Source organism: Anguilla rostrata, chromosome 19 (assembly GCF_018555375.3).
Source record: "Anguilla rostrata isolate EN2019 chromosome 19, ASM1855537v3, whole genome shotgun sequence".
In the NCBI taxonomy this organism is placed as follows: domain Eukaryota; kingdom Metazoa; phylum Chordata; class Actinopteri; order Anguilliformes; family Anguillidae; genus Anguilla; species Anguilla rostrata.
The window spans coordinates 7,497,946-7,523,804 of NC_057951.1; the positions used below are offsets into that span (position 1 = coordinate 7,497,946).

Here is a 25,859-nt window from a genome sequence, read left to right on the forward strand (position 1 = left end):
CTGTCCCCGGGCCAGAAGCCGGGTCCCGGCTCCCCCCTCCCCCCCCCCGGGATTAAAGGAGAATTTACAAAAAGCGATCATATTTATATCTGGTGCGTTCACAGGCCATTTTTAAAATGCCAGGCCAGCTCGCAGCCCCAGGAGGCGGGGGGGGGGGCACGTCGCTGAACGCCCCGCTCACTTTTCTTTTTGCAGTTTTGTTTGTTTGTTTTTTTTTGTTGTGTCAACAGAAACAGACGAAAGTGAAGTTTAAGTTAATCTTAATTATTTTTGCGTCCCGCTCCCCCGGGGTTGGAGAGGGGGGGGGACGCAGAACGCTCACGGCAGCGCTTTCTTCTTGCGATTCGGTGGCCGTGTCCCCCCCCCCCCCCGCTGTTTCTTTTCTGGCTTTTTTGTTTCCGTGACAGATGTTTAATCATAACCCGTGCCGCGCTGTGTGCTGTGCCACAGACGGATGCCTTCCGATTTCTGCCTCCAAACAAACGGATCTTCTCAGCGCATATACCGGCACCCTGTGCCATCGTATTAGCCAAGTGTCTATGAGGACCTCCACGGGGGGCGGGGGGGGGGAGTCATAATCATGATTCCGTGCCTATTTTTAGCGCACCTTTAACAGATTTTGCTGTGATTATTTGCATATGTTCACATTTCCCATGAAAACTCAAAGCTCAGTGGCTCCTGATACAGCATGTGATACATCAACATCAGTATCGCTCAAACTGGAGCATAATGTCAGTATATTATCAAGCTCTGTGCCAGTCAGTTTTTCTCATTCTATCACTTAGCCCTTCCCCCCACGCCCCTGCCCCCGCCCAGGATTAGCAGATATAGATAATGGATGGATGGACTACTTAGCCTTTTTTTTGGATAGATACCCTGGATACAGACCCTGTTTTATACGCCTGTCCTGGTTGTTGAGTGCTGCTCGATTGCACATCACTGCACTGGTATTTGAGACGAAGCTTGCAAAAATCACAGACCCACAAACGACCAGGAATGACCACCGATGCCCTCGGCCTGCTCTCAGCCCAGCCACATCGCATACAGATCCAGCCCGTCCACACAGAGGCTTTGACGTTTGGAGAAAAGTCACCTTCCCTGTTTAAGAAATGCAGAACAGCATACAGGTGCATTCACCAGCGGGGTGCATCAGTGGAGGATGGGTTTTAAGCGTGTCACTGGGCACCTGGATAGCTGGGGGTGGGGGGGAGAGTATGTGACAAATCCTCAGGTTCCTTCTTTAATGTCAGCCTGGGTATCTGTCTGTGTCCAACAAAATGTACTACTCAGGCAGCTTTAACCTTACGACGTGAAATATACTGTCTGTTAAACTTTGGAAATCAGGCCGCGGTAAATCAAAACAGCCCGTCCCGTCTCCCCGCGTGAGCAATGTCGGGCGCGGGCGCGGGGGCGCGGGCGGCAAAACCGTAAAACAGCGCTCTCCCTCGCTTCACGAGCTCGGAGATAATTCACGTTTTATGAAAGTCACCCAGAGGTCCAGTAAATCACGGAGGATGGAAATATAAATATCAACAAATGTCAGCCGGGAGGGGAGAGAAAAAATGCAAATTACCTGCGTGAACAATTAAGCTTTTTATTTTACCGCCTGCGCAAATATTGAGGCAGTTGACCCGTTTTATCATATAGTTGTTAACGAAACAATGAAATCGGGGCTAAAGCTGGATGAGCCCAGTGAATTAATTGCCTGCTGTAATTGCATACTCTGGCACATCAATAACAATGCGACCGCTCTCTTTTTTTTATTTTTTATTTACGCTGGCATTTTGACGAGACTGCGTTCGTCGGGCGACGGCGCGCTTCAACTCGTCTGCTCGTATTTTCAAAGCGTTCTACGTCATATCGCGCCACCGCGATAACGTTAAGAGTCCAAGGTTATCGCCGTCAACCGCGAAAGCAAAACAAAAGCGAGGTGCGAAAGAAAAAATCAATTTCATTAACTGGAATAAAAAAGACAAGATTATGTGAGGTGGGGTAAAGACAAAAGCTAAACTGAAATTATACGGCGTGCTTCCTAAACTAAACTAAATAAACGAAATGGCATAAGCGTAATTCGCGATAATGATAATTAAAGGCCAGTCCCCACTCTGACTCCCGTTGTTCTCGGCGCACTATCGGGGACGTTAACCGCCTCCATTACGGCTAGCGTTAAATTGCAAACCGGGAGAGGATGTTTAAGTCCTGTCTGGGAGCACTTTGGGCGTAATGTGCGGGTTAATGCACGGCTGCAGGCAGCGGCGTGCGCGCGACCTTGAAAAGAACAAAACGCGTAAATGTGGAGAGAGCGCACCGATCGGCCCCGCGTGAGAACGCAAGAGCTCATGCTGATGAGCACGGGCTGTTCTGCTCATCTGGTCTCGCCAATCACCGGGGAAACCGGGGACAGTCCAGGGCCGTGCCGAGCCTGGTGCTCGAGAATCTGAAGGGTCTGCGCTCTGCCTGAGCCTCCGAAATAGGGTCTGATTCGAGGTACCACTGCCCTGAATTTGAATCATTTGCAGACATGATGATAAAATGCAGAAATTGGGGAGAGGAGAGGGGAGGGGGTTCTGGAGCACCTGAGGTGTTGAAGGTTTCGAGCCTCTCCCCCCCCTACGAACCGCTCCCTCACTGCCCTTCTTCCGCCATGGTCTGAAGACGCAGCTCTGGACTGACTGTCGCTGCTCTGCAGGTCGTTTCCATCACTATCCCCCTCTTTCATGCTATACATGTGCCTCCTCTGCTACTCGTGTTACATGAACGTGTGACCTTCCATCAGTTTATTTCTTCTGTTACTATTGGTCATCTGCAGCCCATATTATATTTGTTTAGCCACACTAGCCTGCACCAGCTCTTTATTTGTATCGACTTATTCAGTTTTATTTTTTGCGAATGTCCTCACTAGAGTAGATCCGCTCCTGTGACACATGAAGCACACTGCGAACCGGAAAGTTTCGCCCTGCGATCCCTGCGATGTGCACGGGCATGAACGGAGAGCGGAACGTACGCCATTTTGATCTGAATTGATAGGCGTGAGTAATCGCGCCCGTTATTTCACCAGCAGTGACTAATTGCTCGACGGCCTCTTACAGTGAGGCTACCCCGCGTTACGCGGGTCGTGCGATCACACGTGATAGACAGACCGACCGACCAATCGGAAGAGTGAGCGCCTCTCTGAGCCCGCTTCCCGTTCGTCGTTCCCCAGCCCCCGGTGTTCGCGAGAACGTTTCTCCCGTGGCGTTAATCGTCGCGATAAATCTCCGTCGGGCGATGAAGATGAATAAATAAGGTCGGGGAAGCGTGCCGCCGACACGCCAGCCAGATTCAATTCACTTCAATTTCAATTTGTACAGCGCTTTTTACTGAGGACTGCCACAAAGACACTTTACAGAGTAGCGAGGCAAGAGCGAAAAGAGCAAACAGAGCAAACGCCAGGCCTGAACCCCCAAACAGCCGGTGCAGATCTCTCCCTTCCAGACGCCTCGACGGCGCTCCGGCGTTCCCGCAGACAGTGCCCGGCTAATTGGGGGCCCGTCGCCCCCTCCGCCGCGGAGGGAGCGACGGGCCCCCATTTTTTTAGTGGGGGGGGGGGATGTTGAATGGGCGAACAAACGAGAAGTCGGCGTTTGTTACGGAACACCGGCGCCGGTGGGTAAACTCTCATGGCCCCGTGCGTATACCGCAATCTTCCACATCGCCGGCTCCTCAAACAGAGATTAGAATCGAAAGCAGACGCCAATTCTGTGTCCTGTGACGCTAAATGCACAGTTGTTCGTTCCCTCGTAAATCCCCCATCCTAAAAACGAGTAAACAGCATCCTGCCGTTGCTATGATACGGTTAAGGCTCCCGGGCGCGTTGAGCCAGCCCCACATTTTGTCATCTCGCCTCGATCGCCGGCATCCAGCGCCGAAGGCTCTGATCGCCTCGCGGTGAATAACCGGGACGTTTTTTTTTTAAAAGCGAAGTGGCGTCCGCCTCCGTTCAGCTTCATACGCCGGGAGACTGGCAGCGTGTCGCTCCAATCTATCTTCAAAAAATATTATTATTATTTTTTTTAAAAACCCTGGCTTATATCCAGAGAGTAAGACGTCCGACAGACGAAAGTAAGATGGCATTCGCAAACAAAACAAGCGCCAGGCCAGGCCGGGCGTCCAGTGGTGCAGACCAGCCCAGATATCAGGCGGTCTGCACCGCTGAGCGCTAGCGTTAGCGTTCATTACGTCTGCGCCTCGAGTCCACCAATCAGGATGCGGCTAACGGGTTGAGTGAGGGTTAGTCTCGTTCGTATCGCGGCGCTCAAACAGACGGGCTAAAAGGTCTTTTGTAGAGTGAGCCGGTAATCACGGCGGGAAAGGGGTTTTGTGCTCGACCCGCCCTCGGTCTCTCCGCTGACCTTTAGCAGCGAGCAGACACGGGGTCGCGGGGTCAGGCGCGGCGGGGAAATGAGAGGCTCTGTGTGCGTGAGCCCGTGAGCCCGTGAGCCGTGTCTGAGGAGGGGAAAAACCGCAAAGCTCGCATGTTTTCCGTAAGTCGGGTTCGCTCACTGTGTCCAAGTTTTCGAGCGGAAGATTTAGCGAGTCGGCCTAAATCTGCTTTGGCTCGGGGATCCGTGTAATGCTCTGCTCCCATTTGTTATCCTTTTATCAGATTAGCACTTGTCTGCAGTAATGTGTGGGGTTTTTTTTTTTTTTTTTTTTAAGTGCGGTTTCGATACTTTTTGTGGTCAGGACTGCGAGCCAATCACGTAAATCTGTGAAACAGACAGCGGCTTTCTAACTGAAAATGGGGAGTTGACCAGAAGTTTTGAGTCTGTTAAAAAAAAAAAAAAAATGCCGTACTTGTAAAATATCCTGCTCCGGATTTCTCAAAAGCGTGGATAGATTGTTACAAAAGATCCGGAAGCCCAGACACAAAGCTCCGATTCAGCATTTTTCCAGAGCCCGATAATTGGAAGAAAACTTGGCATCCCGTCAAAACTGAGTGGACCGGCAGGAGAGGAATTAAGCAGTAAAACCATCTGGACATACTGCGTACCTTTTATACCACTGCAATAACGTGTCTATTAACATGTAATAACATACGCCCGTGTCCAGGTTGAGCTGTTAAAAAGAGAAAAAGGTCTTCGATACCTAACATGTATATAAATCTCAGGAATGCTCACTGATTAGTTCTCATGCCACAGAGACCTGGATGGAAGCATCGACCAGCCTATTCACTGCACGGGAAAAGGGAACGGACATGTCCTAACGATCGTAAAATAAGTCCGCACATGAAAAAGCCTTTCTTCTTCTCGCACACATTCACCAGTTTTTTGTGAGTCCACTGAGAAAGACAGGAGCTTGGCCTACTGCCTTTAACACTGTACACAGTGAAGGAGAAAAGAGTCAGTGTGTGTGTGTGCATGTGCGTGTGAGTGTTGTATTTCCTTAGATGCTTTGCTGTATCGTTCCTTCTTTTCTGACCTTCTCAGGGACTGCAAGTGAAGCTTTGCTATTTGCGTTTGACTCTGGTGCAGTAGCATATCAAACGGGTTGCAACTGTGAGCCCATATATCTGCTTCTGCCGAAAACCACAGGCAGGTTGTAACAGCACGCATCTGCACCACTTAAAATATGTGATAAACTACAACTAATCCCCCCCCCGTGTTTACAAGGCACCTGTCCAGTTGAACCACAGAAGCCCCTGGCGGCCGTCGGGAACGTCCCGTCCCGTCCCGCCCCGCGTCCTCCAGGAGCCGGGCGTGAACAGATGTGCCGTGGCCCCGATGCAGAGAGACATCCATAACGCAACTCCCTGACGCAGCACGCCCGTCCCGTCCCGCGCGCAGCTGGTCCCCCCGCTCCCGATTTCACGCGTGATGTCACACCGCTCGCAGGCACGCTCGCGATGACACAGCCGCTTCGCCCGCGCTCCGTTCCCTGCTTTCCGCAGAGCAGCTACACCCGCTTTCGTTACGATGAATTATAATTCAGTCGCCCCGCGGAGTCGTGGCTGGCAACAGCTATTCCCCGCGCGACGGAGACGTCCCGATTACAAGGCGGGCTTTACCTCATCCCAGCCGTGGACATTCCAGCTGTTTACGCTCAAAGGACTATCGGCAACGTGTGCCCGCGAAGGACTGTGGTCACGGTCGCTAGCGTGCGGTATCGAAAGTAAACCACGTTCGACAAAAACCTGCACAAAAAGAACAAAGAAAATCAATTCTAATGCCAGCAATTGCATTTACAGACAAACCGAAATTCGTTTAGGGAAGGGATTTGATTTCTGTGCAAACCGCAGCAGTAGTCATATGCAGTGGTCTTCAAAAAAAAAAAAAAAAAAAGACTGTGTTAATTTGTGGCGTAATGCAAATGAGAACAGCGCAGATATCTTTGTTCTTCACCCTCCAGAGGAACTGTTCCAGCAGGCTACATAGCACTACAGCAGTAAATGTCCACGTTTGCCACTTTGCTGCTTTACAGCAGAGACCGCATGAAACAGATGAGAGACTGAGCGAGTGTCACGCCGCTGTTCTGATCTCTCCTTTCGCGTTCCCGCGCGCGGTCCCCGTTACTCCCGCCGAAGGCCCGCGGGCCGTACGCGGCGTTCCGCCGGTGACATCATCCGGACGCACGGCCGGGACGGGGAATTGGGGGAAACGGGCGGGAGAAACGGCCGGGAGCCCGACTCGCCGTCCCCTGCGCCTCCGCCGTTCCCGTGGATACGCCGACGCGGTGCATGCTGGGACGGGAAACGCGCCCGGCGATGCTCCATTACGGCTCTCCCTGAGGAGCTTTTCCGGAACGCTCACACAAAAAAGAGCAAAGTAGGCGGCGCTAAGCGCGCGCTGCGGAGGCGGTGTATCGTTAAGGCCGGAGCCGGTCTGTAATTCGGTTCGGGGGCACGTCTTGCTCCTCTCCCTTCTGTCACAGCCGAGAGGACGCTGCACATTGCACACTTTTTTTTTTTTTTTGGGAGATAAGCCGGCGGAGGGACAGAAAGGAAAGCGGCTTTTCGAGAGGACCTTCTGTGAGAATTTTACAGTCGAGTGCAGAAGATGGTTGCATCAGGCCTTGGCATTTTGAGTGCAACTGGTGCGAAAATCTGTTTTCTTTCAAAAAAAATAAAAAAACAAAAAAAATTGACGACCAGATCTAGGTGTTGATTAGTCAATTATCGAAATGTCAGATTCAGTGCTAAGCTGTTTTGTCGAATTATTTTCGAGAGTGTATTTTTTTTTTCCTTTTGACATGCTGACCTAAGTGTTGCAAAAAGGCTTTTAAGATAATTAACCTTTATGGGAATGTGTGTGCGTGTGTGTATCTGTGTGTGTGTGAATGTGTGCATATGCGTGTGTCCATTTGCAAGCTTGTACGTGTGTGCATGTGCGTGCATGCATGTGTATGGGAGTCTGTGCATGTGTGCATGTGCATATGCGTGCGTGCATATACACGTATGCGTGTGCGTGTATGTGTGTGTGTTGTGCATGTGCGTGTACGCTTATGTGCGTGTGTGTGTGTCAGTCAGAACGCTCATGTGAGAGACAGCATGCAGAAGGGGAGCTCTCTTCCCCCAGCTCCCCCTGAGACCCGTCTGTACAGATGACAGCTGGTCACGTAGTGATTTTACAGCGGGGTTATCATGACACCGTTTTTGGGGCGGTCCGCTGGGTGCAGGCACGCACGCGCCCCCGCTTGTTATGTCCTGTCACTTTCGTTCCCTCGCGCTCGTTCATCACGCTGTCACACATCACGCGGTCCCCTGTCCGTGTTTAATTCCAGTCTCCATTAGCACGTGTTCCGCACGCTCACCGTTGTGTTGTCCCTGCGTTGTGCGGATGGTGGGACTACCGCGCGGGAGAGAGCGCCGGGTTTCTCTCCTGGGGTTTCTGTTCTTTGGGTCCAACCGACCCCCCCGCCGCCCCCCACCTCTCTGTGCTGCCTCCAGCGCGGGCAGGAAGTGTCTAACTAAGCATATCCTGTCTGACAGTTAAGCCATCTCCTGCTGTTCCAGTCCGCGGGCCGCGCCTTCACGCTCTGCTCGCCGCTCGGTCCCTCGCGGGGCCGCCGTTGGGAACTGGGGGGGTCCGCCTTCGCCGCCGCCGCCCGTAATGCATTATGAATGACCCGCGCCGGGGCGGGGCGGCAGGTTCGGAATCCGCTGTTTTACACCTCAGACAGGGTGCATGGGGTTGGGGGCGGGGGGCAGAGAGAGGAGGGTGACGGGTTCTGAATAGCCTAGAGATAACAGGCCAAACTTTTCCTAAAATATAAATAGTCCCAGGCAGTGCACTGTACCTACGTTTGGATGTGTAACAGCCCCCCCCCCCTCCCTCCAGTGAACTGATATAAGCCCATGGTGCAGATATTCCCGCAACAGGAGAATGGCCCAGTGAGCGCAACCACACCCACTTTCTCTTATCCACCCCCCCCCCCCAAATCTGTGGTCCCCTGAGACCCCCCTCCCAGTCTGCTGGCCCATGGTGCCCCTTTGGATGGTGAACAGGCAGAACCAGACAGCCTATCCTCTGCAGGCCCCATTCTCTCTTTCTCTCTCTCTCTCTCTCTCTCTCTACCATCTGCACCTTAATGGCCAAGGCCTGTCTCCAGTCTCTCCCCAGACACGTCCGGTTCTGTCCAAACCTTTTCTTTTTTTTCCTGGAGCGTGAGACCCTGCACTGTATAAGCTGGGACCCTGAATGCACTGAAGACTTCTCTAAACTCATTATTATTTTTTTTTTTATCTAAACGTCAGTTTACCTTCCACGCGCTGAGACCGGCATCGGCATCGAGGGGGCGTGGCGGCGGATCTGCGTTCGCGGCAGCGCGCCGCCACGTCTTTTGTTGACATGAGGGGGGATTTGGGTACATTTTCGTAAATTTGCTGTTTTATTCCCTTTTTTTGGCACGCGTGAAGACATTTTCGAGCGCGCGCGGCGTTAGCGTTCCGCCTCAGCCGCCGACTTCAAAAAGCGGCGAGCCCTCCCATCTGTGTGATCTCCGCGGCGCAGAGGAATTATGCTTCACGCGCGTTAAGACTGGGCAAATAACGTTATGCACCGTGTCATCTGCGTCTGCCTTGTGTTCAGATCTGGCTTCGCCTCTCTCTCTCTCTCTCTCTCTGCGACGGAGCGCTCCCAAGATAGGGGCGGCGTCTTCTTTCCCTCATCTTGGGTGGGGTGGAGGGGGAGGGGGGTTTCCACTATTCCCCCTTCTTTTTTTGTTTATTTCTTGGTGGCAAGCGCACCAAACGAGCACAGCACAGGTGACACTTCGGCATGAACGCAAACAGCAAGAGGGTGTTAGCGGTGTTGGGCTAGCCTCGCACGGTAGGCAGCTAGAGGGTGTTAGACTTGCAGTGTAGGCGGCTAGAGGGAGTTAGCGCCGCTGGGCTAGCCTCACACTGTTGGCGGTGGGCCTGACTGTAGCATTTACATGCTACCAACGTCCGATTTTTTAAAATGTATTACATTCCTCCAGAATTCATTTCACCCTCCAGAGATTGTGTAAGGGAGGAGGAGGCCCAGAGCGGCCGCGCGCGGAGTTTGACCGAGTTAATCACAGCCCTGAGAGTGGGGCGCTGGCGCGGGGGTCGGAGGTGGGCCTCGCCCGATTGGCGGCGGGCGAGTGAGCTCGGCGAGAGGAGAGGCGGGCCCGAAAACTCATTAAAGTTTCCCGCCGACCCCCGTCCACGGGCTGCCAGCTCCGTCCCCCACCCCCCCCCCCGGCTCCTCTCTGCAGCTCGGCGGGGTTAGCCCAAATGCTAAAAACCCCAGATAACAACCGGAAACCCCGCCAGAGCTCTGGGGTACTTAGCGAAGAGCGTCTGACTCACAGCTCCGAGGCGTCCTGCCAAGCAGCACTGGGCCGGGATGCACGGGGAGCTCAGCCCACAGCTTAGCCTGCAATCACCGAGTTTACCTCATCATTACTCGAGTATTTTACTGTGTCGCCTGTCTGTAGTGTTACTGCGGTGGAAGAATTAGACGCATAGCCAAGCTTCACTTGCGGTCCCTGAGAAGGTCAAAAAAAGAAGGAAAGGATACAACAAAGCATGCAGTGAAATACAACACACACACACACACACAACAATATGCCACATGCAACAGCACTACACACGCCTTGCACATGCAGATGGATACTTGTATGGACACACACACACACATAAATTAAAATCCAGCAACAGCAATTTTAAAACCTAACAATTTATCACTTTTAATGAGCGTGCCAAGAGTAAAGCAGTCAGTAATGCTGATGGATAGCTTCCAATAAACTTATTGTACTTTACGAGGAAGATTTGTATTTCTTTTTTTGGGATGCAATGCTCTTGACAGCACGCAGCAGACATTGTCTTTTGACGAGTCATACGCGTGACATTTTTGTCAAGACTTCACAACTCCAAAAAAAGAGAGAAGCGTTTTAAAAGAGAAACTTTGGCTTGCCTTATGCGCATTTCCATTTCACGGAGCAGAGAGAACGCCCCTAGAGAAAGGGACACGTAACCAGCGAGCACCTTAAGGCGCTTAAATAAATATCCAGCCGAAGGGTTTGTGTCGCGATGCAGCCAGTGGGGGCTTCGCCCGCTCTCTGTTTGGAGACCGGAGCGGCGGGATCGACAGGGGCCGGCGCGAGTCTCCGCGGGCCCCCTGCGGGCCCCCTGCGGGCCCCCTGCGGTTTTTAATCAATCCGAAACCATCGGGGCGCGATGGCGAAGGTACTCAGCGAGGAGCGGGGGGGGGTCACTCTCACCTGACCCAGGAAGAGTCTCGAATCGCGGCGTCAGGGGGGCACGGCACCCTCGCCGCTCCCGTTCACGTGTGTGATTTGGGTGGAGGGGGGGGGGGGTGTTGGCAAAAAATTAGTTTTTTCTGGAGAGACTTCCCGTCACGGTTTCCAATGGCAGTGAAATGGAAGAAGCCTCTCTGTCGGAGGGTAGCTTTCCAAAGGCCCTTCAATGGTGTGTCGTTCTGTCTCTCAAAAGGAAAAAACGGTCTTTAAAGAAAAGGAAAGGGTTGTCATCGCATCTGAATGAAATCTCGGGCCTACAACTCTTTGCATAAAAAGTACGGAGGACAGAGCTGAGACACTACATCTCAGAGAAAAGCGTGTTTTTAACGTGTATACGTCAGCCATTACAAGTCAGCTTTTATTGTGCACTTGACAGGTATGATGTAATGCAGTCGCCCGCCTCTCTCTCTCAAATTCATTTTCAAGTACTTTTCCTTTTTGCCTTTCACTGGAAAACTTCTAATCACTTTCGAAGCTCCAATTAGATATGTACGTTCAAAGGTAATGACAAAAGGGCTGAATTGCCGACTCCCTTTCTTCAGAAGAACAGGCGGAGGTGCTCTTTCAAAGGCGCACAAAATGCGTTTGTGTAATGGAACACCCCGACTGCGGGCTAAAGCCGGTATCTGTCTCTCAGCGGCACAAATGAGCCTCTAACAAGAATCGGTTTCTGACAAAGGGTGTCGTACCGTTTTCTTAAGACGGTTTAATCTCTCATCTGCGGCGCTGGTGACTATTAATCCTCCGTCTTTTTATTCTTTTTTTTCTTTTTTGGCCCCTTTTTAACTCTCGACAAAAAGAATCGTAAAATGCGCCTTAACGCGCGGTAACAGTGTGAATCGCAGAGAATGTGGCCAGAAAGGAGGCGGAGATGATCGTTTCGGAACAGAGAAGTTGTCAGCGGGCGCCGTAGTATCTCGACAGAATAGGTTTTTTTGTTCATGCTCTGCTGGTGCTTGGATTGCGGTTCTCTCTTCCTTTTGAGTTAAAGATTTGAGCAGGACTTGATGAATGTCACAAACGAGTCTTTTTGTTTTCGTTTCAATCGAGCCGCGTCCTTTCGAGCGGCGATTCGAGCCCTGACAATTACGCGATCCGAGGCCGTCACACGCCACATCCGCTAGGCAGATTAATCTCTCTCGTTGGTGAAGGTCACTCGTCAAAACCGACGGCACAAACCAAAGAGTTACGCAGGGCAGGTTAGATTGAATATAGCCCTAAGATTCTCTTTTTCGTGAAGTGTCTCCATGTGAAAGAGACGGGTACAGTCACATTCAGCATCTTTATTTTGGAACAGTTCTTGTTAATTATTCTTACCCGGACTTCAGTATAAGTCATAATGCTTCCATACGCTTATGACGATTATGACACAAAAAATTTATTTAGCCTGTTACGTGATATGGCCTGTTTTTTTTTTAGCAATACAATGTCAGGTGATACAATGCCGTGTGAAATGTATATGTATTTACATGATGTTGGAACGTAGGACTGGCATTCATGTACTCCAGTGGTTAATGGACATTAATGCTGCAGTATTGAAAACTGGTGGCAACAGGCCTTATTTTGCTAACAGGTACAGCCAGGCACACCTGTTGTTTCAGTGGAAAATTTCCTCTTCTTTTTCTTAAGTTAGTTTTTTTTCCTTTGCGTGCCTTGAGACAAATCAGCCAGGCGCCAGGGGAGCCTGTGTTCTCTCCAGCCTCCAGCCAGGCAGAAATTGAGATCTGTGATCAAAGATCCCCCCCCCCCCCCCCCCGCCCCGCCCCGTGTCTTGAAAGCTCCACGGAAGCAACAAAGCGTTTTTTTTTTCGGGAACAGGGAAAAAAGCCGAGGCCAGGGAGCCGAGATGAGAAGCGTACCTTCAAACGCACGGCGCCGCGTACCCGCGTTCCCGCGATCCCGCGCGCGGAGAGAGAGAGAGAGAGAGAGGGGCCCGGGCCGAGCCCGAATATGCTAAGCGTGGCATTTTCCCTTTGATTCAGAGCCTTTTGTCTTCAGCGCCACCAGCTAAAAAGGCTCAGTCATCTGCGCCTCGTTTGTCTCCCGGTGCATTCCGCTTGACCTTGCTGATTTGGATTGTGCGTGTGTGTGTGTGTGTGTGTGTGTGTGTGTGTGTGTGTGTGTGTGTGTGTGTGTGTGTGTGTGTGTGTGTGTACCTGTGTGTGTGTGTGTACCTGTGTGTGTGTGTGTACCTGTGTGTATTCATGTGTGTGTGTAGATGTGTGTGTGTGTGCCTGTGTGTGTGTGCATGTGTGTGTACCTGTGCATATTCATGTGTGTGTACCTGTGTGTGTGTGTGTGTGTGTGTACCTGTGTGTACGTGTATGTAGATGTGTGTGTGTGTGTGTGTACCTGTGTGTATTCATGTGTGTGTGTGTGTGTGTGTGTGTGTGTGTAGGTGTGTGTATATGTATATGTGTGTGTATAGATGTGTGTATGTGTATATGTGTGTGTGTGTGCAGGTGTGTGTATATGTACAGGTGTGTGTGTATGTGTATGTGTGTGTGTGTGTGTATAGGTGTGTGTGTGTGTGTGTGTGTGTGTGTACCTGTGTGTATTTGTGTGTGTACCTGTGTGTATAAATGTGTGTGTGTGTGTACGTGTGTGTGTGTGTTTGTGTATAGGTGTGTGTGTGTGCATGCCTGTATGTCTGTGAGTGTATGTGTGTGTGTGTGTGTCTGTGTGTGTGTGTGTATAGGTGTGTGTATGTGTGTATGTGTGTGTGTGTGCAGGTGTGTGTAGATGTGTGTGCGTGTGTGTGTATAGGTGTGTGTATGTATATGTGTGTGTCTGTGTTGTGGGGGAGCGAGTCTGTTGTTGTCCTTTGCGGGAGTAGAAAGTGTAAAGCGAGCAGGCTTGGCCGGTGAGGGCTGCAGATGTGGGCCGGCGCGGCACTCTGACAGTGGGATGATGCAAAGCCGCCGCGCGGCGCGAGCGCTCCGCAGATTAATCTCCCTCACAGGTAAATGTCACCTGTCAGAGCCGCCAAAACCCGCCCGCCCGCCCCCCTCCCCCTCTCCGAGCGCAAACAATCACAGAGCGTCCTCACGCGCCCGTCACAGCGAAAAAAGGAACACCGAGCCCCCCCCCAACACACACGCGCGCAGCAGCGAGGCCCATTCTTCCTAATTATCCTGTAATTATTCGGTCTGAGCGGGCACGGGGACGGAGCGAGCGCGACGCCGGCGCCCCCCTCTCCCCCGATAACGGTTTGTGACATTTCGGAAAAGAGACGGCGGTCGAAATTAAGAAGGGAGCCGCGGCTCGAAACCCGCGAGATTCGGGGGGGTGGGGGGGCCATTTGAGCGCGCTCCAAAAATAAATAAAAACGGCGCTTGTAATTACGAAATGAGCCGGCATTCGCGCGCCTCATCTGAATACGCACGCGCGCTCCGATCGGTGGTTAGAGCGAAGCCCGGGATGGCGTCGGTCGCTGGAGCGGGTGCCGGCGGCTTTGCACGCGTGCGAAAAATATTACCCAGCATCCCTGTGAATGTGTATAAAAAGCAAATGCGGTTAATTAGTTTTTTTTTTTTTGGATTAAAATGTAGAAATAAAATAAGAAGGGACGCTAACTCGGCTTCAGATGGTATCCAATAGCGTCGAAACGCAGGGGTGCTGATTGTGAAGTGCGGTTCGTGCCCGTTTTTTTAAAAAAAGAAAAGAAAATACAAAGGACTCAAAGGCACTATCCTGATATAGCCAATAAATACAATAAAGTCTTTTTAATCTTTTTATTTCTGGAGATTAAGTGCCTTAGAGGTATTTTTCTTCTACATGTTAATTAGTTTTGGATTAAAAATGAATAAAGAACATTTAAAACACAGCCTTGACTGTATTTTGAGTAGCGTTGTTTCTCGGTTAGGTCACTGGGACACGCTGGCTTTAGACTTTCGGCCCTAAAGTCAGAGAAGGGCCCACAAAGTTCCTTTCAGAGCTTCTCTTTGAACGCGTCGGCTGATTTTGGGACAGATAAGGGGGTCAGGCTCGTACCCGCCCACGAGGCAGAAAGACGCGTAAATCTTTTTACCGGTTGCCCGGCGCCCGCCCACCTTCACCTCAGCCGAAGGTCGGCCCCGCTCAGGCGCCGTTCATCACCGGGCGGAGCCCCGCGTGTCTGCCGAAGACCGAAGGGCTCGTCTTCATCGCTCGCCGTAGAGGAGCTGAGCGTGCCGCGGAAAGAACGGAGCTCAGCTGATGTTTCTGCCTCTCGCGAGTGAATATCAATCGGCCATCAGCGATGGATAACCACGCAGTGCGTTCAGCGGAGAAATAAGCGATGACAGTGATGTCATACTTGCTCTTGTCTGTTTTTTTTGGTTAAAAAGAGTCATTTGAGGACAATAGGAAAGCATCGCCCTCTTCTGTCCTGGAGGTGAATGTCTTGAAGGACACTAGTTGTCTTACTCCCATTTCTTTTGCGTGATTATTATTATTTTTTTGCATTATTTTTGTCACTGTGCCTGTATTCACTTGAAAGAAGGGATTCACCATTGACTGGATTCATTTGTAGGAAAGGATTCTCCATTGGCTGGATTCACTAGTTGGAAGGGATTCGCTCCCTAATGAATAATGTCTGATTACAGTTATAAGCCCGTCCCCATCTCATCCTCCATCTTCCATCATAAACCTGAGAACAGGCAGCCGCTGCCACAGTGCGCCAGCTGAGCTGTGCGGCTTCCATGCAGCGAGACTACAGAGCAGACACCTCTGCCCAAACCTGCTTAAAAGGAGTGAGGGGAATTTCTAATATTAAAACTGAAGGTCAGAGCGAGCTGCAGCCAGACTGAATCATAGCAACGCGCGGTTAGGATATTATCCTCCCTCGCTCTTTCTTGCTCTTATATTCTCTCTCTTCGTCTCTCGGTTCAGCTCAATTAGACAATGCTTTATTGGCAGGACAACCAAAATAGCATTGTATATATAACAAAAATTAAGGCATCAACAAATCTCTCTCTTTCTCTCTGTCTCTGCCTCAGTATCTCTCTCTGCCTCTCTCCCTCCCTCTCTCTCTATCTCTCGCTCTGTCTATGTCTCTATCTCTGCCTCTTTCTCTGTCTCTCTCTCTCTTTGTGTCATGCAAGAGGCGCCATATTGGCTCTTGTGGGGCGATGCGTCATCGGCACGCTCAAGCGTCCTTGTCCTCGCCGCCTGGTGCCGAGGCCACCTGCGCATCGCGCAATCGGATTGCTGCCCCCGCCGCCCGCGCGCCTACGGAGAGCCAGCCATTGTTCCCGCAGGGCGTCTGGTTGTCTCTCTCCCGCTCGTGCTGCGCCATGGAAACGGTGATGTCACAGTCAGCCCACAGTCTGGCTGTCTCAGAACTGTGGGCCTCAGAGAAACGTGGTGCAGCGATGGGCAAGAAATAACAGCCGGTATTCATTAAAGATTCCTGGATATATATATATATATCACCTTGGTGCTGGGCCCCATGATCCGGTGGCAGTGTAGACTGTGGTTGTGAATACAGTTGGGCAGTTGAGTCCCCTGGGGAGGGAGGGGTTTTGGTCGGCCCCCCTCAGGCTGATGCCCCCCCTCCCCTCCCCCCCCTCCACAAGTGCTCATTTGTGACAGCCCTAACGCACAAATGCTGGAGCTTAGCTCTCCAAAATAACAAACAAATAAAAGCAATTTATAGACGAGGCCTGCCTACGACTTACAAATATCAATTTACTCGCTTTTATTCTTTTCAACAACTTAATGGATTGAAACTCCGTCTGATGTACGATCTAATGACCTGTCAAAAATTTAATTTACTGATGAACTGGAAAAAAAACAACATTAGAAAGGAACATACGTGCAAAGGAAAGCAAGTCTGATCCTACAGGGACGTAAACACGGGTCAGGAGTCGGCGGGGGGGTGGGTGGGGGGGGCGGGGAACGCGCTTCATCTATCAGCGAAGACGCCATTTTGTCACACCGCTGTGCCTGTGTGGCCCTGCGTACCGCTCAGACCGCCAGGCATTAATCATCGAGCGCCGAGCCTCCCCATGGCCCGCCGTCACACGGGCCAGCTAGATTGCATTCGCGCAAAGTTTCCGACCCACAAAAGCCACATTTCAGAACTGCACATCAGGCCCCCTCCCGGACGGCGTGCATTAGAGGAACGCCCACATCTTCCCGCTCATTATAAAGGGGGCGTGTTTACGGGCCGTTGTCCCTCTGCCTGATAGGACGCCTGTACTTGTTAACAAGCGGGCGCTCAGGAGCGGTAGTGTGTGGCGCAGGACATCATCAGTCAGCAGCCCGCAGATTGATGCCCTCCACTCCACTCCCTGTTTCCCCCGCGGCTCTCAGCATCTACCAGAGTGCGATTTGGGAAATGGCGTTTTCCGTCCCACGCATTAGTCACATCCGGCGGGAGGGTGCCCCCCCCCCACCTCCTGAACTGCCCCCCCCCTCTCCCCTCCCCTCCCCCTTTCCCCCCCTCAAGTGTCAAGCATCTCATAATCCTGGAAAACAATCCCGGTTGCCACAGTGTAAACAGGCAGCTTTGCCGGGGCATGGGGTGCGGTAGGGGGTGGGGGGTGGTGTGTGTGTGTTGGGGGGGTGGGGGGGGTTGGGGTTGAGCAGCCATGCTTAAAGGACAGCCCGGGCCGTCCTGGGGAAAGCGGCTGGCGGTTGGACTCGCAGGTGTCATTTAGCCTGCTTAACAGCTTGAGAAGCGCTCGCTCACGCGCTCGCGGACGGGCCTCTTCATTGGGCTGCACCTGGCGGACGGGAACCGCTCTATCACAACCGCTTTCCTCGGGCTCCGTCCGTTTTAAAGAACCTAATTTGCGCGGAAGGGTAAATGGAGCGGAAAGGGTATGTGTCTGCTCGCATCTGTGCGCGTGTGTTTGTTTATGCATGCGTTTGCATATTACATTATGAGTCTGGATAGCATTATTATCGGTACCATTGTGAGTCGATCGTGGATGTATGTGTGATGGGTTGGGAGGAGAGGTGCATGCGTGTGTATATGTCTTGATGTGTGTGTGTGTGTGTGTGTGGGTGGATGTGTGTGATGATGTGTGTGTGTTTGTGTGCGTGTATATGTGTTGGTGTGCTTGTATGTGATGATGGCTGTGTGTGTGTGTGTGTGTGTGTGTGTGTGTGTGTGTGGGTGAACGCATCTATGGTGTGCTTGTGTGATGATGACTCTGTGTGTATATGTACTGGTGTCTGTGTGTGTGATGATGACTGCGTGAGGGTCTGCAGGGACCCCACAGGCACACACACACATGCACACACACACACACACATGCACAGCCTACTTCAGAACCCCTGTGAGTTTTGGAGGGCGTGTGTCATGTCCCCATGGACAGCGCCTTGTTCTCCTGGCCTCCTCCTCTCTCTCTCCCAGTCAGGAATCGATGCGGGCTCCCAGGGGGCACCTCTCCATCCAAGGGCACCCCGCTTCAGCCGGGGGCTCCGCCCCTCGCTGGCGCGATCGTTTCCTTATCGCGGCGCCCCTCCGCTCCGCTCGCCAGAGACCCACTCAGCCGCGGTCCGGTCTGGCCCAGGCCCGGCAGCGCCGAGGCGCAGATAAGGGCTCATTCCGATCGCCGTCGGCTCCTCAGGTCAAATCCCCAGGCAAAGGCAAAGCTCTCCATCGTGCAAACACCCCCAAATGAAAGCAGGCTCAGTGGCTGGGTAAATGGAGGAGATTGAGTTTGTTCATAATCCAGAGTCTGGATCGGTGCGGGATGGATTTCACCACACTGCTGTGGGCTCCAGCGCAGAATCCGATCATTCATCCCGGTTCGCCGTTAAGGGAAAGAGAAAAAAACAGCTCTCGTGTTGTTGTGTTTTTTAAAATTCAAAAGGCAGATGGCCCTGCCTCCTGTACGCTCTCTTCCGTACGACAGTGTCACGGGGTCCCTGGGAAACGCGGTTCGTTCTGACATGCGTCACCGTTCGCAAGGCGCGGTTTACACCAGGGACGCTCAGACCTGGCCCTCGAGGTCAGCGGCCCTGCTGGTTTCTCTCTTCTGCCTGACGGTCCCGTCGTCCAATGATGCCGCTGACATGGCCCGGAGGTCACAGTCCCTCCGGTGCTTCAGGTCCCCGGGGGAGAGTGCAGGAATGAACACCGGCGGTATTACTGGTCCGGAGGGTCAGGTTTGAGTAGTACCCCCTGGTGTACGGGCTCTGGTAATGGGGCTACGGTAGGTACAGTGAAGAGGAACACGCTTGCGCCTAGTTTCATCAGCCGCTGCAGACCGCACTGCCCTCCCGCAGGTTTGCTGGTCCAGGTGCGAGGAAATCCTGCACGGTTAAAGTGCCTCTGTCAATCTCGCCGGCAGCAGGGCTCGGGGTCGCCGGCTCTGGATTATGTTGTGGAGCCCTTCGACCCTGAAGCTTGACGACGGCTCAGAGGGTAGACACTGACTGATGCTCAGTGGAGGCGGCAGTCCACAGTCGTAGTTCTTAAGCCGACACGGGACTTCGTCTCCCAGCGTCACCCTTTTTGCGGAATTCTGCGTGACTTCCTGAGAGCGTGCGGTGAAGGTGCAGTGTCATCAGTGGGGGGGGATCCGCATAGCAACGGCCGGCCTGATTCAAATTACAGCAGCAGTCCAAATACGGCGGCTCCTCCCGCCATTTTAAATTTGATTTCTTTTGATTCTTCCTGTCTCATGGGGTGCACTGTGTGAGGAATACCATGCGCTTCACGCTTAACCGATTAGCTGGGAGTCATGCGTGGGCGTGGGGGTGCGGGTGGTGGGGGAAGGGGGGGTTTGACTGTGTCTTGTGCTTTTTAAACGCCTATTCCCAAAAGTCCTCACTTCTTCTGTCTTTCTTGATCTGCTGCTATTGAGCAAATGTGACTGATGGAGGATCTGGAGAGAAAGCGGAGGGAGTACAACTTTCATAAGTTCAAACGAGCCCGGTCCTCCGCCCCCTTTTTTTCCCGCCTGATATATCGCTGTCGGCATCGACGTCTTTGATTCGCGGTGGAGGGAACGCGCGCGCCGGGAGGGAGCGGGTCGTTAGCGCGCCCTCCACCCCAGACGAATCGTTACCCAAATTAATATTGAGCTCGTGGCCTGCGCGGAAAAGATCTGACGAAGACGCTGAGCCGTTAGAAGTTAGCGGCGCTAGCCTCGTTTGTAACGCCGGAGCACCGCAGCTGCCTTCAAAGTTTTTCCGACACTGAAAGAAAGCCGTTAGTTAGTCTGGCGTCCGGCTGCGGCTTTTTTATTAATAAGACTTTTTAAAAAACGCGTGTGTCAGGAAAACTTCAAGAGAAGCGCAGGGGAAGCTTCTGTGACTCGGCGAGGAACAAAACGGTCTGTCAGAAGCGAAGCGCGAAAGGGCTCGTTTCCACGGTTTCCTCGCCGAGCGGTGAAGCTCAGTGACGTGCCCCCCCCCCACCCGGTTTTCGGGGACGTTGTGTTCCCGTGTTAGTTCTCCTGTTTGACCAATCGGCTGGCGGCGTGGGGATCGCAAACGCAGCAAGAGCACCGCAACTCCAACGCATGTCGTCCTTTCAGCAAAAAAAAATAAAAAAAACGATATAAAAATTCCGGTTATACATCTCAGCTCTAGCCGTGGGTGTCTGCTGTAATTCACAGTATAAAAATGTGTCATTCGGGTCGCGAGTGGGGCATTTGGCAAAGGCGTACCGCCTGTGTGATATGCATTGAAGGCCCCCTTTTGGCCTTGTTCCTTCTCACACCGTAGCTGAGCCTGTTACTGTATGTCCAGATGCCCTGCCAGGGCCGGCCAATGATTAGCCAGCGTGTCACTCGGGGGCAAAGGTCAGGCCTTTGTGGCGCGTCCTCTAAAGCAGCCGTAGGGGTTTCACGGCCGCACTCAAAAAGGGTTCCGGGAGGGGAGGCCCCAAATTCCCTCCGCACCACAAACCTCAGGAATGGACATCAGCGCGCTGCCGTTTCCCAGCATGCCGTGTAAACCCGCTCGCAGTGTCACGTTTGTCGTCTGGCGTTTAGTTTTGTTGGGTTTTTTTTGTGTGTTTAAGTGGATTAACGAACCGTGACGAGGAACGCGGCGCTAAATAGCTCATGCTATAATTCCGCTGAACACACGCCACGCGCATCTCATGAATATTAACTTCTGTCATTCCTCGGGTAATTCCCGCAGTCTGACGCTGCAGATGATCAGCCTTGACGTTGTTTTGATGTTTTTCTGACGTGCTTTTTGCTATTGTCTCCACATCGATATCGTTAGTATTCAAAATATCAAAATATTCTCTGTATTTGGAGGAAAAAAATCAAACGTAATTCACAATTGGAAATTGCATTGAAGAACGGATGTCAATATATCTTAACGTTCATTTGCAATGTGTGCTTTTGACATGTTTTCTGCACTTCATCAAATTAATAGTTGGCAACAGTCAGGGACCAACTCAAGGACGTGATTGCAGGAGAGAATATGTCATTATCTGAATAATGGCGCACATATCGTTTTTTGAAAAGAAGATGCAATAACTGTAACATCTAATGTTTCCAGTTACATTTGCAGTATGTGAGCCATTACTCTGGAAAATGCATTCTCTCAGTCTTGCTCATTGACTGTGCTTTAGACCCCATTATTTTAGACATGCATCATCACGCCACCGTAATAGCAAACCAGATTGAATAATAGCTTAGTTATGAGTTAATAGTGGGCCCCTCACCTTGATTTCTACACAGATACACGTTGTCAGGAATAAAACTCAAGCCAGATGTGCATTCGAAATAATCCCCATGGTTGTCCACAACTCTAATTATAAGGCCCCTTGTCACCTGGGACATTTCTGTCACCAGGGACATTTCTCCACTCCGAAGCGAGGGTGTCAAGGTATAAATTTAAATATTGGGAGGGCAAACTGCCATCCTGCATTGGGCCCGACGCAGCCCGACGCGCGGCGCTCACGAAATCCGCGCACGAGTCGTCCCGCGAACTGACGGCAGCACTCAAATCACAGCTCTGGCAACCCGGCTGCCTCCCGAAATCCCAGCGAATAATTCACGACCCGTGGGACACTCGGAGAGGAAGGCCCCCGCGAAGCAAAAAAAGCTCCGCCTCTTCTTCACGTCTGTGAAAGCGCGGCGTTCTGTAACACAAGCTAGCGAAGCGCTGCGGTTCTGTTTCGTTTTAGCGCGCGGGTTACACGCTAGCTCACTTAGCGCTCCTGTCGTTATATCTTTTGCACGCGCCCGCGAACTCCGAGTCCCGCCATCGAGCCCAGGCGCGCGGCTGACACCCGCATTAAAGTTTGAGCGCCCCAGAAAACAGCCACGGCGGGCAAAATCGCGGCGTTGAATAATTGACGCTTTCGAACGCGGCGCGGCGGCGATGCGAGCGTTTCAGTTAGCGCACACGAGCCGGGGACAATAGGCTGGTTCTGAAGTGATAATTGGCCGCCCCGTCTCCGCGCCTCTGAAAGTTTAATCGCCGGTGTTGTATTATTAATTACGAGGCGCGTCCTGGAAGCCGCCGGGCGTGCGAACGTGTCCTATACGTCAAATACACACGCCGCACAGCGGTATCCGTCACCGTTAAAACCAGCACATTGATGAGGATCCTGCTCTGCTGTAATAATTTCACTGACATTCATTTACCCCTAGGATTTGCACATGCCATAAAGCTGTTAATGCTTTGATCAAAACATTGGCTTAGCAAGTGGCCCACGTATGTTTTATTATTATTATTATTATTATTATCATTATTAATAGTAGTAGGAGTACTAGCAGTAGCAGCAGTAGTAGTAGTAGTAGTAGTAGTGGTAGTAGTGGTAGTATTAGCAGTAGCAGTAATAGTAGTAGCAGTGGTAGCAGTGGTAGCAGTAGTAGCAGTAGTGCCTCCACCGAAGGTCCTGGAACTCCTTCTAAAGTGAGGCACCTCTGTCACCTGCTGTATATTCTCATTCTCAGGCTTCTTGGGCTTGAGTGTTTGACTGTTCCAAAAAAAAAAAAAAATGTATGTATTACCACATAATCAAATAAAAATCATGGCCACTGCAATTCACTATATTCACTATTTTCAGCCATAAAAAATATTCCTCTTGATAGTTCCGTGCAATGAAATTCAGTATGCATCATCTTCGTACTCTTACCTAATTAATTCCTGTGTCAAAAAATGCCGCTACAGGAAGACTTATTTGCATAATCGGTGAGCAAAGCCAGCGTTGCAGCGTGTACTTAAGTATGCGTTATGCAGTATGACACCTCATGCTATAATAAGATGTTACCATGATGCCATTGCTTTGCCTTCTGTCCTGATGTATTTCCAGAGCTCTGTACTTTCTGCAAATATTTGCAATTTTATCAAGAGACGCGTATGCCCAGAGCAACTTCTGTCGTTTTGAAATCAAAATATTGAACATACATTGTCTGAGTTGTCATCTAAATTCATCTAAAAAATAAAATAAAATTGTGTTATTGATGTTTAACAAAAAAATGCGGTTTTCACAAACAGTGACTTATTAGGGTATCCAGAACAGCAGAATTTCCTAATGGTGATGAATGAGTCGAGAGATTGACATTAGCCCCATCTCAATAAATCTTTTCAGGGCTGTGATCTGCCTGGTTAGGGACATCAAACATTGTCAAAACAAATGCCGGGCCACATCCTTGATCAGAGGACGAAACGCACCGCCCGAAATAAGTTTGGACACCGACTCTAATATCGCTGTCACTTACGTTCAGCGCGAGATAAACACCTCATTTTTTAATATTGTTATCTTCGGATCAGAAGGTTCCTGCGCACTCCGTCTCTAGCTGGGAGCAGTCGAGCTTGTGAAAGGCTTTCACCGTAGCTCCTCCCACGATTACTCTGATGAGTAGATGCACTGTGCACTGCGCTGGCCTGACGAGTTAGGCCTTTAGGCCGGCCCGGAGTTTTGACTGGATAGGAGACGCGGCTATTCAGCTTTCCAAGAACCCCCCACCCGCGCTACCAGGAAATTTTATACTTCCCTGCCAGAAATTAAGAGCGCGCCGTAAATCTGAGTTCACGAACGCCAGCGTGCCGGGATGGACTTACCGTAACGTTCCGCATGCTAAGTAACCGCGCTGGGTTTTATTAGCCACGCGTGAGAGCGCCATCGGGACTTCATTGGAAAAGCACCGTAACGGCGTTCCAGAAGCCACCGCAGTCTCTCCCCCGGTGTTTTTTTTATTTATTTATTTTATTGTTGACGCGCTACTCCGACACCGTTCACACTCGAGGCGGGAGGATGGCACATTGTTTTTCGACGACATGCGCCAACGGTGCATTGTGGGACTGGGGACCGCTCCACGCCGCCGCGCGGCCAGATGCAAGCCCAAATGGCGGAGTCCACGCGAGTAATCAGTTCCCGGGGAGAAAAAACGCGCCGGTAACAGAGCAGAGCTGGGGAAGACGGGGGCTTCCGCGACAGCCGCTCTGACAGATTGCGAGCGCCGCTCGGGCTCGTCTGAGACGGGACCCCCCCCCCACAGCGGCGGGGTTAATGAAACTGTGATTCGCGGCTGGCGGGCACAGTCATCAGGTGGGAATCGCGCACCTGGGTTTGATCGAGGAGGCCACGCCTCCTGCTGAGTCCTCCTCCTAACAGCAGCGCATAATCAATGTCCCATCTCAGCTCATTGAACCAATGAGTTCCTTTGCGCAGTGGAAGGTACAGCTGGCAGCTTCAGCCCATCAGCTAGGGGAAATGAGCATCTGCCGTATCAGCCAATCGCGAGGCTAAGACTCTCCCTTTGGATGTTCCCCGCAGCCCCCCCTCGTCATCCTCGATATTCTCCAATCCCGCAAGACCCGAGCCCATTGGTTAGCGGGCTCCAACACAGACTCAAGCACCGAGGACGTGAGTTTCGAAACCCGTACCATGCGATACTAGAGAGCTTCTCCGCCGCACCGTCTAAGCTGTGCGCTCGCTTTCCTCGTTTGTTTCGTGAGAGGCCAGGGTAAGGCCGGCGGTAAGGCAGGCAGTTTGCATTTTCATGCATTCCACCCAGCCTCTGTCTCTGTCCTTAAGAATCCCTGCCTCTCAATTATCTCCTGTTTTTAATTAGGTTTGTGGGCGGCGATGTCGCCCCAGGAGCTGCGGCGGTGGATAAAGTCTCGCCTCGGCGCTTGTAGCTGGGCTATCTCGCCGCCGTTCTCCGTGTTCGTAAGCGGAGCCGCTGTTCCTAACCGCGCTAAAAACAAAAGAGGGATGCCCTAGAGGCCCCGCCCACAAAGTAGTAGTACTAGCGTGATGCGCGCGCGCGGGCCGTCCGATGCGCCCCCTGCTGGGGGCTGGGTGAGGCACCGCGCAGGGCACACCTCTGTTAACCCGGTCGAGATTTTAAGAGCTGCTGAAATGATCTGCTCGCATTGGGCGTTGATGGAAATGGCTGTGCTCGATATGCATCTGCTGGAGCCATTCTGGCTCTTGCGCACGAAGCAGGCCAAGGCCCTGAGCACGGGCGTTCAGTCTAAGCGCACTAACTGCTGTTGGAATGCAGTTAACATTGGAATGCAGTTATTGTTGCAATGCAGTTATCACCGGAATGCTGTTATCCTTGGAATGCAGCTATTGTTGGAATGCCTCAAACTGTTTTACACTGGGATTGTCGTTTCCATACTCGTATAGCCTGGAAACTCGGTTGTGCTGTGGTTTAAATTGTCCATTATACCGTCTACTGTTTGATATTTATATTTTATATTTTATTGTTTTACAAAAATCCAATCGATCAATAATACGATTAATCGTTCTGATAACACTAATTGGTCAGGAAAATGGGCGACTGGGTTGTTTTCTGTACATTGCAGGAAGTATTTCTGCGTCACCCTGTTTGTTCTACCCGGTCAGCCCGATCTCTTCTTCAAAGTTAGCCGTGATTGTTAGTGACTTTCTTTTGGCAGGAAATCCATTCGCCTGTCCGTTCACCTTTACCTTTTGACCGCAGAAGCATCCTTACCGAATCGATTTATCGTTACATTAAGTTGATTAAAACGTCGTGTCCCACTTTGTGCGGTTCACCTCTGCGTCGCACTCTCTACATCAAAGGGGGCCACCCCGGGTTAAAATCTTTCTTTCGTACGTATTTTTGGACAGGAAAGAAGGGATTAAACATTTATGTCCCAAAGGCTGAAAGGCAGGTTTGTCTTAAAAGAACTTTCCTTAGGTAACACGG

General features: G+C 51.6%; 1 long non-coding RNA gene across 2 annotated transcripts in view; it reads left to right on the top strand.

Moving 5' to 3' along the window:
- Nucleotides 1–25,859, top strand: part of LOC135245600 (uncharacterized) — a 157,637-nt gene that overhangs the window by 108,710 nt on the left and 23,068 nt on the right. The gene's annotated exons all lie outside the window — the stretch shown is intronic.